This window comes from Protopterus annectens, chromosome 14.part0 (assembly GCF_019279795.1).
Source record: "Protopterus annectens isolate FY-2018-M chromosome 14.part0, PAN1.0, whole genome shotgun sequence".
In the NCBI taxonomy this organism is placed as follows: Eukaryota; Metazoa; Chordata; order Ceratodontiformes; family Protopteridae; genus Protopterus; species Protopterus annectens.
Genome location: NC_056748.1, coordinates 967,133,129 through 967,147,259, shown reverse-complemented (window position 1 = coordinate 967,147,259; position 14,131 = coordinate 967,133,129).

Genomic DNA, 14,131 nt, shown 5'->3' with positions numbered 1-14,131 from the left:
TTAATTTTTTGGATGTTAAATTTAATTCCATATTCATTTTAATGTTGAGAGCAATTTACATAGGAAGAAGACTTTAACTATTAACTATTTGCATTTTGGAAGTCAAAACCCTAATTTTATGAAGTGGAACATTTTTAGAGGACAGGTCATTAGGTTAAGCAAGCTTAGTGACAATGTTTATTTTCAAAATGAGGCTGAAGTTCTGATCCAAATATTTGTGCATAGGGGTTGTCCAAAAAAAAAAAAGCCATTAAAGAAGAAGTTATTCATTCTAATAATATCAATATTCTTCCTATTTTAATAAGTGATTTTACTCCAAAAGGTAATACAAGTGAGGGAAGTGACTGGGACAAAAGTTGCATTTTTCATGTCCCTATTAGTTTGGACTCTAAAGAGAGCTAACAGATTTTGGGTGACAACTGGAAAGTTATTTTTACATAATACAGATTTAGTAAAAATAGCGAGTGATAGCCCTAGGCTTATTTTTAAGAAAAGCTTTAATATTAAAGGGCTATTAGAAAAACATAATGTTAACAACTACAGGTTAGGTATTGATCAGGTTTGCACTTATCCATGTTTGAACTGCAAATATTGCAGGTTTATAAATTCCACACACAGTATATATTTCAAACATTTGAATAAAACTATTACATTGAGAAGCCATTAAAATTGTAAAACTACAGGTATTATTTATTTGGCCAGTTGTTGCAGCTGTGATAGTTTTTATATGGGGAAGACTATTAGAATGAGGAAGCTAGATGGAAAATTGTTTTAAGAGCAGATAAAGAGCAAGGATTACATTAATTTATTAATATTAAATGTGTTATTAATTTATGTTAAGTTTATTTTTTGATTGACTATTACTTTAAGAAAAAAGTTTTTTTTTGTACTAATGCATTCGTGATCGAGCATTTTTTATTGGAAGAGGGTGATGTCTAAAATGTTTATGTCATGTATTTGAAGTTATTTAAACAAGATTAACTGAATTTATTCTAATGAAATTCTTCTTATATTAAAGAATGAAAGAACAACATTTACTGTGATGTCTTGGCAGTTATGTTCTTACGCAGGCTTAACAGTGTGTTCCTTGGTTCCCTTATTACCAGTCTGCTTTTTCATTTAATTTTGTGCCAAAATATATATCCAAGGTTTAAATAGTCATACATAATATATAACTGTATAATAAATACATGTAGAGCTGTAACCTGGGTGGGGCAAAGTTGGAAGCTAGTTTGGGTATAAGATTTTAGGCTTTTAGGGGCATAGTTAACATTTGCTAATGAGTTGTTAGTGCAATACAAGTCTTCATTGTTTTTTTCTTTTGATTTTGTTCATTGGCTAAGTTACTCCCACTAGGTATTGGCCTTTTTCAGTGAAGACCCAAGGTGGTATTCATACTGACTAGGAGAAATGTGGCCATGATACCACAGATATTCACCAACTCTTTTGAATGTGCCATAGGATCTTTTACATCTAAGTTATCACCAACTCAGGCTGATAAGACCTCAGTTTAGTATCTCATTCAAAGGACATTGCACTGTAGTAGGGAGCTAGTTCAGACTTAAGGGATTTTTTGGTTCTCATGTTTGGGTAAAGGTGGTGCTAGTTTGGAGAGCATATCTCTCATCATCGAAGCATAAAAAATCTGGACAAAGCCAAAAATAATGGGGGACAAAGGCTCACAATAGCAACTAACTTTAAATATTGTTCCTATAAACTGAAACAGTTGCTAGAATAACAGGCTTTGCATTAGCATGCATTTTCCTAAAACTGAAATGTCTGTCATTATTAGTGACTTCAGCCTTCAAAGATTTGCCAGAGAACCATACATTTTGAGGAACAGACCAAAATATGTGGTAAATATTTGAACATTCTGGAAAGTTGGAAGCTGTACTGGAAACTGTTCAGGACACCAGATGTCCTAATTCTTAAATGAAATGTGATTTAATTGTACCTAAATATCATGTTCTTTGTTACTATTCTTGATATCACCAGTAGTACTTTTAATACATATATGAAAATCATTGCTACTGCTATTTTGACCTGTTTTCCCCTGTCTTCCTAGAACAAAATCATGAGAGAGGTAATAGAAGAGAAGTATTACTGGTTTAATTTTTTTTTCTCATGCCTCAGTTACTCTCACTCAGCTGTTTGTCATTTTATGTTCTGTTTTATGGCTTAAAGCAACACTTATGAAAAAGTATTTATAACTTCAGTACATTATATCAACTGTAGTTTCATATTTAGCAAAGTTTGTGGTAACCTGCATTTCCATATACATCCCAGTTGCATAATTTCCCTAAAAAAAGAAGACCTCTCCTGAACAGTGAGAATCCCTTGTAAAAAATGATTTACACTTAGATTTGGGATGTTGCAGCCCCACTCTAAGGTTGATATTAAAAGCTTGTTGTTCTGAACATTTATGGATTTGTAAACTGATGAATATGCTTGGTCATTTAACACAACAGGCTAAAATTCCAAGCTTTGCCATTTAGTCCTGGTTTGTTTCTCTATTTTCAGCCTCATACTTTGTAAAGCTTTTAAGCTTGTTTGGCCATGCTATGATGCACTTGAAGGTTTACTTAGTTGAAAGATGTAAATAAAAATAAATAAATAAATAAATACATAAATAAATAAAACCTTTGAATAGGACAAAGAGGACTTAGGAATATGATGACAATAAAAAGGAGGCTGGTGGACATGAGGTATAAGAGGATGTACTAAAGAAATTTGGATTGTACAATGATAGCGTTAATCATTTGATGGCCAGTGTCTGCTCGAAAACTAGTTTTACAGGCACAAAGGTTGAAAAGCAGAAAATGAAATGGCTTTTCTAGTACAAATGGCTGACAGTTTAAACAGCCTGTGTATACCTTCTGCAGAAATATGCATCATCATGAAATGAATGCCATGAGTTTTATTTTTCTTAGTTCTTCATGAAAAAGTGAACACCATGGTAACCAATACCATTTATTACCTATAAAAGAAGGATTGCATTGTCTTGCTTATGGCCATTGGCCATTTTTGTATCTTTTTGTCCCCATAACTGCTGACCATAAAACTTCTCCTAAATCAGACATTTACACATTATACTGTTTGGGGGGGGGGGCATCCTCCAGGTAGCCATGAGGGTGCTTTGTGCTCTTGTTGGCATCTTAGTTATGATAGATTTTTCATTTTATGGCCTAACCCCATACATGCTGGTGATATGAGTACCGGTGTCACTGCTGTTGGCGCCCCCTTGTAGGTGCATGCATACTCCCTTACATACACTGCCAGGGCCTACCATCACTGTTTTGAGCAGCCACACCCACATCTTCCCAGCACTGGTGCCCCACTTTATGATGGGGCCTTTGCTCTCTAGCTCAGGCCCTGTCATTGGATCAGTGTTGAAAATGAGATGGGACCCACCTTCCCTCCTCCCAGAACAGGCATGCCTCATAGTTCCTGCTTGTGCCATCAGTCACCCAAGCCTCTAGTTGATCTCAAATAGTCTGGGCTGTCATCATGGATTTATACCTCTATGATAGCAGTAGAAGCTGCACAAAATAATTTTGATTCTAACTGCAAAACTGTGCAGATGAGGTATGCCATGTTTGTTTAAAGGCTATATATAGGCTTCTTTAAGTAAGGGTATTTTGCCAAGTTCACTGAAATATACAGATGTCACACCTTTTCTGAGACAATTCTTCTCACTCGTGAATAGCACACAAATTGCTTGTCTATCTCTAGTCTTTCTGTAGGAAGGACTCTCTGGATGATAGTAACTTCATAGCTGTGGACATTCTTGTTCAATCACTGCCACTTTGCAGCTCATGATGAAACACAGAGTAGATGCAGTCCTTCCATATGGACATGACCAGTGATCTTCTTCTGGTTACTGATATGTGATTTACATCCATTCTGATTCTCCTTGACCTGAAGCAACTTCTCACACATTTAAACACAGTATGGGAAATGGTCAGTTGACATTTTTGTAATTAGATGTAGATGGAGGACTAGAAATGAACAAGATTTCTATAATTCTGATTGTTGGATTCCAGACAGTTTCTTTTTGGACCTTTTTTTCTGCAACTACTTCATCACCTGTGCCATTCTTTGATGTTCAGAGTGGTCAACATTGCTGCCTGATATTTATGTAATGTCACTGGGGGAGGTAAGAAAACATGAATATAGTTTTCATTTCTATACATGTGAAACTCAAATGTACCACTGCCATATGCCAGGGATTGCTGACCCTGTTTCCTAAATGAATAGCCAATTCTCTGAAATAGCTGAGTGTTTGGCAGTTGGCAGACAAGTATGAATCCTTATAAGATTAAGTGCTGGTGTTGGATTAATATAATTGCCTTTGTTTTCTTATATACAACACTGCTTAAATAAAATCAGAACAGGATTTAACAGCAATGTGATTTTTTCAGGACAGGTTGATGTAGGCATAAACCATTTTATTAATATCTTAGTTATCTCTTGCAAATCAATATAGTAGTTTGTAAAAGTTGGTGCATGCCTTTGCCATCTTACAGCAATCCCTGTGATATGGCAGTGGAATATTTGAGTTTCACATGTATAGAAATGAAAAATAAATTCATAGGTTCATAGGTGTGTACTAGGCTAATGGCCTTGGAGCCTTTACAAGCCTAGCCCATAGGATTACCCTGGCATCGTGCCACACAACCTTAGTTCCTAGTGCCTCTGTTGAGTAGAGCCACTGGAGTGATCCCTAGGGTGAATTTTCTATTTCCCATATACTCATCAAGATTTCTCTTGAAGAGGGCCAGTGAGGGGCTCTGCTTGACATGTATGGGAAAGCCTATTCCATAGCATGGGCAGTCTCTGGGTTATGAACCTGTCCCTCCCACATGTTCTGTTGATTGTGGTAATGAGGTTGAGGTCTCTGAGTTGTGTGGTGTGGAGAGATTGGGATTTCTTTAAATGTAGCATTTCTAACAGAGCTGGGTCAGACATGGCTTTGGAAGTCAAGCAGAGATCGCCTCTAAGTAGGTGATATGAGACAGAGAATAGTTGCAGTTTTCTGAGTCTGTCCATGTAGGACAAGTGTTTAAGACCTAGGATCCTCTTTGTGAGGTACTTCTGTGGCCTCTCCAGTTGATGCAGGTGTCTAGTGAGGTACATGCCAAATGGGGCATTGTACTCGATGACTGGCCTAATGAGGGATGGGTAGAGGGAGACAATGACCTCTTTCTTCCTGGATGCAAAACCCTTAGTAATGAGAAGTTCATAGGTTCATAAAAGTGCCACATAGAAGGACTTTCTGACCACAGTGGCAATGTGGTGGTCAAAAGAGAGGTTGCTGTCAACCTGTGTTCCCAGACCTCTTATAATGCCTTCTGTGTTCAGTGGACTACCATCAATGTGGTAATTCAAAGGAACCGGATTTTTCTCAAGGGGGATGACAACACATTTTTTGGCATTGAGCTTAAGGCCATGGTTCTGACACCAGTCGTTGGTATCAGTGAGGCCTTTCTGTAGGATGTCAACATCACTTGGGGAGTTAATAATAGCTCACAGCTTGCAATCGTCTGTGAACTTTGTCAGCCAGAGTCCCTTCGTGTTGACCTGGACTTCAGAGTAGTAGATACCAAACAGTAGAGGACCCAGGACCAAACCTTGTGGGACTCCACTTGTGACTGGTCGGCAGTCTGACTTGGAGTCAGCTACTTTCACACTGTGGGTTCTATCTGTGAGCCAATTTGCAACCCACCTAGTGATATAGAGGTTGATGCCCAGCTTAGTGAGTTTTCTTATTATTCCTGAGTGGAGAATGGTATCAAAGGCCTTGGCCAGATCAAGGTAGGCTGTATGTACCACCTTGCCTTCATCCACAGCTCTGGTGACTGACTCTAAGAAGTCAACCAAGTTGAGCAGGCATGATCTACCCTTCACAAAACCAAACTGTGTAGGATCCAGAGTTTGCAGATTCCCTATATCCTTGTTTATTAGGTCCATGATGATGCGTTCCATAGCCTTGCATATCAGACTCATCAGGCTAATGGGGCGATAGTTCCCAGGGTCTGTAGTCACTCCTCCTTTGTGGACAGGGATGACTGTAGCAGTGCGCCATTTATTAGGGACAAAGCCTGAGGTGAGGCTGTGAGTGAACAGGACACACAGGTGAGGTGCCAGTTCACTCTGTAGTTCATGTAGAACACAGCCAGGGATATTGTCAGGTCCCATAGAAGCTGTATTCTTGGCCTTGAACAGTGCTGTTTTAACCTGTGCAGCAGTAATACTGGGTGCCTGACAATCTACTGGTATTGTGATTGGTCCTTTGGGGGGGGGGCAGTAAAGTTGAGGCTGATAAGGGAGTTTTTCCAGTCTTGGGACTTCACCTTATTCTGCATCAGTTTCCTCCTTCTGTTGTAGTTTGTTTATGGTGGGGGACCACCAGATTGGTTTCCTTTTTTTTGATGACAGCGTATTGGGTCTATTGGGTATGGCGAGATCCATGCATTTGTGTACGTGTTTGTATAGTGCATTGGTGTATGGTTTGGTGGTCATGCAACTATTCTCCATTTGCATGAGTGCTGTGAAGTTAGCCACCTCTGTTTTTTGGAGCCAAAAGTTAGCTTTGGAGAAGTTTTTCATGGTGGTTACCTTTGTGGGGGGATTTGGATTTCCAAGTTGATTAGTTTATGGTCAGATCTAACCAGGGAGGAGTTGACTGTTGGTGTAGAGTAACTGTCTCCCATGTTAGTAATGACCAGGTCAAGGATGTAGCTGCCTCTAGTGGGGGTAAGAATGAGCTGGTCCAGGACATTGGAATTAATGAATTCCAGGAAGTGTTGGGCAGGTGTATTGGTACATGAGTAGTTTTCCCAGTTAATGGAGGGGTAGTTGTTAGGTTGGATCCTAATATTCTCCAGGATGCTTAGGAATGTGGACTGTGAGTCTTGGTACATGGTTGGGGACCTATAGCAGACTACAACCTTTGTTAACCAATGTTAGCTGCACCTGAAGTATCTCAGATGCATTATGTTGGGCTACCCGTCTGGAGGTGTGGACATCCTTTATGAATATGGAAACACCACCACCTTTGGAGCTTCGGTCCAAGTTCTGGGGCCGAAAGGTGTGGAATGACTTATAGTTTGGTAGTGCAGGGGTGTTTTCTGTTGCCTTGAACCAGGTCTCTGCTACAGCACAAATGTCAATGTTCTCCATTTTAAGGAGTGCTTCGAGCGAGTGCATTTTGAGATTTAGACTTCTAGCATTGAGCAGCATGACACTCAGATTGCATTTGTTTGTAGCTGTTACGGTGGTAATTTGGTCTTTGGAACACCACCTAAAAAGGCACTATAGGGGTGGCAAGAGCCTTGTCCAGTATCCAGAAGCCCAGGGGTGATAGATGCAGGCCATGTCTGGCAAAGCATCGAGGTCTGTCAATCATGTCATCCCAGGTAGACAGATACTGGATCCCCTTAGAATGACACCAGAAACTTAGCCAGTTGTTGAAATCAATCATTTTCTGCTTGTACTGTGGTATCATTCATGTTTTCTGATCTCCTCCAGTGATATTACCTTATTCAAGATATTTGGGGGGAAGACATTTGGTTTGTAGTTTGAACCAATTTCTTTTTAAGTATGACCACGTATGACTCATGCTATAGAAATTCCCTGGTTAGCCCACTTCTTCTTAAACATATATCCCTTGACCTATAAAGATCTGCCTGGCTTAGGTACCAAGTACATGATAAGCTTTTGAGCCCAAACTCTCCTGACTGCCCTCTTCACTATACCTGGCAGAATTTATGAGATGCCATGGTTGTAGCTGGAGACTGCAGGCTACAGGGCACTTATATACACATAAGTATAACACCTTTGGATTTCTTCTGACATATTTTCCTATGAAACATTTTCAGAGGTCAAGATCTTATAACATAGAAGAACCAGTGAAATAAGTAGGCTTAGTTTCTGGTGTCATTCTAAGGGGGTACAATATTTATCAGCATGGAAGGAGATGGTCAACAGACCACACTGCTTTGCCAGGGATGGTCTGCACCTCTCCCATCTAGGTTTATGAATATTAGCTAAAACATTGTCTTCCCCCATATTGTCTTTTTTAGGCAATGTATAAACTGAAAGTACTTCTGACATAGCAAATCAAAACCAAGATAATCTAAAGGCATTATTGCTCAATGCTAGGAGTCTAAACAAAAAACTCCACTCCCCAGAAGATCTTGTTACCCTACAGAATGCTGACATCTGTGCGGTCACTGAGACATGGTTTAAAGCCGCAGAGAGCACACTTACAGTGCAAAATTATAATGCCTTCCACACATTTAGGCTAGCTACTTCACAGGCAGGGACTAAAGGTGGAGCTGTCTCTATTTACATCAAAAAATAACTATACTTCAAGGCTGATCTAACAAGACAATGCACTTGAGCTGCTCCATGTTCAATCACTTGCAATGTATAGGTCCCCCCTCTGTGACCCAGGAAACCCATACCATGTATTTAAACTTATTAGAAACACTAACTATCCAACCCAATACCATATTCATGGGTAACTTTAATTACCCCACTATTAAATGGGTATCCTGTATGACACCAAATGTGCATGCAAAGAGATTCCTGGATTTTGTAAACATAAACTCCCTGGGCCAGATTATCAATACACCAACCAGGGGTGAAACCATACTGGATCTGGTACTCACTTATATGGTGGACTGCTGCACATCCTCTACTATAATGCCTTCCCTGGTAAGGTCAGACCACAAAATGCTCTCCTTTGAAGTAAACATAAAACCTGAACCCCCCCCCCCATCCCCCCCAGCTAAACCTGTAATATTCAGGAGCTATTCTAAGGCTAACCTCCTGCGATTAAGTGAAAACCTGGCAAAATTTCAAGCCCCCATAAACCCTGAGAACACTGCTGTCTATGCAGAACTGTTCACGGAAACCGTGTACAAGCATTTTAACAGCTGCACAGAGGCAGCTGTACCCACCAGGAACAAGTACAGAACTAACTCAAAAAACAAGCCACCCTGGTGGAATCACAAAATCAATAGGCTGTATAACAGAAGGAAGAAAATTGTGGCAAAAATTAGGAAATGCAGCACCCAGCAGGATAAAAGCACTCTCATCAAACTAAACAAACAACTCAGAGGACAAATAAAGTCTACCAAAGTCAAATTTGAGGTAAGTTTGCCTTTCCAGGCCAAGGACAACCACAAAGCATTCTTTAGCTATGTTTGTAACCTCAAAGGCAATACACAATTGTGTGCAGAACTCATTGTAAATGGAGCCACCTATACTGAGCCAGAAGATATAGCAAACCTCCTGGCTGATAAATTCAGCTCCAGCTTTACCTCTCTCTCCCCCTCAACCTTCCCTCAGGAAATATCATCAAATATAACTCTCCCTACTCAGAAGCGGCCTTAGGTGAACTGGTGCCCTAGGCAAAAGGGCTCCACGGCGCCCTCCACCACACCATCCAGTGCCCCCATCCTGGTCTAGCTACTCCAAATAAACACTGGAAAAGCACCCCTACTAGAGCACCGCCCTAGGCGGCCGCCTAGTTGGCTTATGCCTAAGGCCGGCTATGTCCCTACTATCACTAGGGAACAGGTCCTTAATGCTCTCTCTAAGACCAAGAACACTGCATTAATGGGCACAGACAATATCCCAGGATGCCTTCTAAATAGCATAAAACATGAACTATCAGGGCCTCTGGAATTAATATTTAAGTATAGCCTCCAAACAGGCTTCGTGCCTCATGAATGGAGAAAGGCAACAGTCATCCCTCTGCACAAAGGTGGGCCATCTACAGACCCTGGAAACTACATACCCATAAGTCTCACTAGTTTTATATGTAAAGCCCTGGAAAGAATTATCATGGAGATGATCAATAGAGATATAGTAAACCCCCAGACACTAGACCCAACCCAGTTTGGTTTTGTCAAGGGCAGATCATTCCTACTCAACCTGGTGGACTTTTTGAGAAGGTCACCAAAGCAATGGATGAGGGCAAAATCATTCACACTACCTACCTTGACCTGGCCAAGGCATTTGACACAATACCCCACTTGGGCATTGTTGACAAACTCAAGAGGTTAGGTACAAACCTGTATATCACCCAGTGGATAGCCAACTGGCTCACAGACAGGATCCAGGAAGTTAGAATTGGGGAGTCAACCTCTACAAAGAGGCCAGTCAAAGTGGAGTCTCTCAGGGATCAGTCCATGGACCGCTCCTTTTTGGCATTTACTTTTTAGAAGTCAAGGCCAATGTCAGTGGTCTCTGGCTTACTAAATTTGCAGTTGATTGCAAATTAGGAGCTGTCATTGAATCTCACACTGACACAAATGTTCTCCAGGAGGGGCTGACAGAGACAAACAACTGGTGTCAGAGCCATGGACTAAAACTAAATGCCAAGAAATGCATGATAGTATCCTTTGGGAAGTCATCCATCCCTGGTAACTATCATGTTGACAAAACATCACTTAGAGTTGACCTAGTAGTCAGGGACTTAGGGACACACACAGATAGTAATCTAGCCTTTGACCATCATGTGTCTACACTGGTGAGGAAATCATTCTATGTTGTGCAACTTATAAACAATGGTATGGCATCTAAGTTCAAGGAAGTCATTGTTCCACTGTAATTGGCATTCATCAGACCTGTCATTGAGTACAATGCCCCCTTTGCTGTGCACCTAACCAGGCACATCCAACAACTGGAACATCCACAGAGGTTCTTCACTAAAAGAATGCAGGGCATAAGTAAACTGTCCTATGCTGACCGTTCAAGGCCCTTTTCCTATATTCTGTCTCCTACAGGCTTTTGAGAGGAGATTTATGCCTGGCATACAGGGCATTGTCAGACCCCCACTCTGATGGACTTCCTGCATATCCACAAAACAAACAACACCAGAATTACACATTCTAAAGACTTAAACTTTGCCTGAGATATAAGTAAGACCTGTTGGAGAAATAGGTATGTATTCCAGAGACTACCCTGTCTGTTTAACAGGCTCCCCATCTTTGTGAAGCAGTGTTCCTCCATAACCAAATTCAAGTGCAACTTGGACAATTGGATAGGAAACTGGAATTCATCCCTGGTTTGGCACCTATGTCTCTAATGGACACAGGTAACCTGTAAATGGTTCATCTCCCAGGCCCTTGTGGTCGTTAGCCTAGTAAACACCTATGAACCTGTGAACTAGCATTCAAAGGGCCTTCAAACAGCTAATTTCAATTAAATGTTAATTGTCTATTGTCCTTTCTTTATACTTCAAATAAACATATATTTTTTTATTTATTTACTCTGTCTATGTATTTACCTCAGTTTGTTATTTATCCATTCAGGGCAAGTTTAATCCTTTCTTTGAAGACTGTGTCAACAGTGTTGATATCAACTTGAATACCTTCTTATTGAAAGGAGCTTTTACACGGCATCTAAACCAATTACATAAAGGATCTTCATCTCGATCCTAATATGTTTTATTGACATTGAAGTGCCTCATACATTTTGCTGACAATGTTTCTCATATTGTTACTTGTGAAACAGCTACACAGAATTATTTCTGTTTCATGAATTCTCCTATGTTTGTTAATAAACTTTTGAGTGACCTGGAGGGGATATTTGCAGTCTCATAAAATGCTATTTTTTAAATACACCAAGCTAAATGTCTATCAGCCATGACGAGATAATTCTATTCCAGGCTGTCCTAATATCTTACTTCTTATGACTGCTTGCCTGCAGTTTCATTTATAAAAAAAGTTGTATTCTACTTATCAGGTAAGTATTGCAATGATAAATGTTTGAAGGGATGAAAAGTAAAAATTGCTTCATTTTATTACTTTAAAAATTAATACTTTGTGCTGTATCTGAAAGATTAAAATACACACAGGAATTATTTATTTTAAAGGCTATGACCCACACTTTATCCTAGTTTTTGTGTTCTGCAAAAGAATAATTTTAAATAAAAGAATAGTTAGGCAAAGTTTGTCTGCTAAGTCTTATCACAAACATCTGGTTCATTCACAGGTTCAGACATTTTCAAGGTTTCACTCGACTCATGATGGAATAATCTGTAAAATGTCACTCTGTCACATGACGATCACATTCTTCCATTCAATAAGGATAGGGATACTTACTAGGACTGTTATCATGCCTGCATACACAACAGTGCAATAGTTGTGTTGTTCAAGCATATATTCTGTTTTTGTAATTAATCGCTTTGTAATAACCCTTGACTTCTTCTTTTAAAATATACTTTTTGCTGTTTGTTTCTGACCTAGAATCAGATCAGTCTTCCTTTTTTCCTAACTGCAGCTATTACTGGTTCTCTACCTTGCCCTGATTAATTGCAGGTGCATGTTACTGGTTCTGGCAAGGTAGACCCTAGGACAAGGATCTCATTTGAGGTCAACTACTTTTCATTAAAATAAACTGATAATATGATACCAAAACTTAATTAAAATATCAAATAAAAACACCTAGCACCTCAGCAGCCCTTCAGAGAGTAATTGTGATTGATCCAATTGTACCAGTGGACATTTTGGATCCTGAATCATTTGCAAATTTTAAATAATAACCAGTTTAATCAAGCTCTTCTCCAGTGAGTGAGATCACCCTTTCAGTGCTTTCAGATGGCATAAGCCCTAGTACCCAACACTGTCTTTTTTGCTTTCACAAGGAGAATGCAGGCCACAGGGCCTTTCTGCATGTGAAGACATTTCCCAATGAGAGAGGTTGCACCTTTACTGTGTGCAACCCTGCCAACCTGACCCAATCACCCCAGGTATTGCAGCACCTTTGAAGAAAGTTCTCTTGACTTTACTTCCATAATAAACCTACTTTCAAAAATGTACTCATATGGTTCCTAGATTAAGTGTTTTACAACACCAAAGTATATACTCAGTCTCCCCTTTCTCTGTTGTATTCACACTAACAGAAGCAGCAGTCATGCTGCCACTTATTTTGGGGAATATCACAGTAACAGAAGCAGTAGCTATGCTGCCACTTATATAGGGGGCTATTACAGTAACAGAAGCAGCAGTCATGCTGTTACTTATATAGAGGACTATCACAGTAACAGAAGCAGCAGTCATGCTGCCACTTATATAGGAGACTATCACTCTTCGGATTTTGAACTTGTTTTTGTTAGTCTTTGTTTGAGATGTTTATGTTACCTCACTTGTCTCTGGACTGTTAAGGATGAAAGTGTCCATACTGTGGGTGAGGGAGAGCACATGCCCAGAGGTACATGAATTGGGCTGGATTTTCCCTTGCAGATGCCAGAGAAATAACCACATAGTCCCCCCTGAGGGTAGGCATGGCATCCTACTGATATCAGCCCCTTGTGGAAGTGAGTTGTGGTCCAGCACTAATACTGCATACAACATCCATGGGCTGTTACTGGGTAAGTGCAGGAAGGAAGGGCTTAAGAAAAACAAAACAAACAAACAAAAAAATTCCTATTGGCTGATTTAATGATGGCCTGCTCCTAGTCAGCCCTCAGCCAGGTGACTAGGTTTTCACACATGATCTTTCTGTTATCAAGCAGAGCTGCAGTTAGGGAGGGGCAAAGTGGGAGTCCTCTCCAGGTACAGCTCTTCGGTAGTGCAATCGCCAGGTGCGGATGAGCCAGAAGTACAGTACCAGTGTTCATTTATGAAGCTGTGACAATACTGAGATTTCATAAATGAATGAGATATTGCATTTGTGGTGCTAGTAACTAACAAGGTGATTGTTACAGCTGGAAGCATGTCAAGTGACCAAATGGTGTTTTAGCAAACAACTCATTCACTCCAGTGGAGCTCAGAAAGTTTGCACTGTAACTTCCAAATGGGTAGAGCCTAAGCCTTTTTGACAGAATCAAATCATGTCCTCACATTTCAAACAAATGTGCATATCTCTGGGACCATAGGACTTATGAAAGAAGTATAAATGGCAAACTCTTCAGCACAAACTATTTTTATAGTGGTAGTATTCTTTAGGTTCTAGGTCTTAAATAAAATTTTATAAGTCACAGTAAACACAATAACTATTACATTTGTAACATTTTGTAAACAACTTACAATATCTCAGCAAGCACTCAAGTTACATACATACTGTCAGCAGCATTTTATTCATCTAGCTGGGAGCATTCAGTTGAGGCTAAAGA